Here is a 331-nt window from a genome sequence, read left to right on the forward strand (position 1 = left end):
AACCGCAGCAAAAAAAAAAAACCCAAACCCTAACCCAAAGTAGTTTATTTTAGGATTTCCTGTCAGTGAATGTCTGCCGAAAACAGGGGAGCGAAGACAGGCATTATTTTTGGCCACAAGACCCCAGTCAGAGAGACAAGGCCACCGAGGGAACAGCGCTGCCGACCGGCTGGTCTCCGGCTCCGTTTTATTTTCAACAGGGCTTCATCTGGCCTGGGCTGGGAAAAAACAACCCGTGTCTGCCTCTCAGGGTGGATGAAGGCACCGTTCTGGACCTGGCTTTCCAACACCCCGGCACAGAATTCACGGAGCCGAGGACTTGGCAGCCAGG

This window comes from Merops nubicus, unplaced genomic scaffold (genome assembly GCF_000691845.1).
Source record: "Merops nubicus isolate BGI_N331 unplaced genomic scaffold, ASM69184v1 scaffold30780, whole genome shotgun sequence".
Lineage (NCBI taxonomy): Eukaryota > Metazoa > Chordata > Aves > Coraciiformes > Meropidae > Merops > Merops nubicus.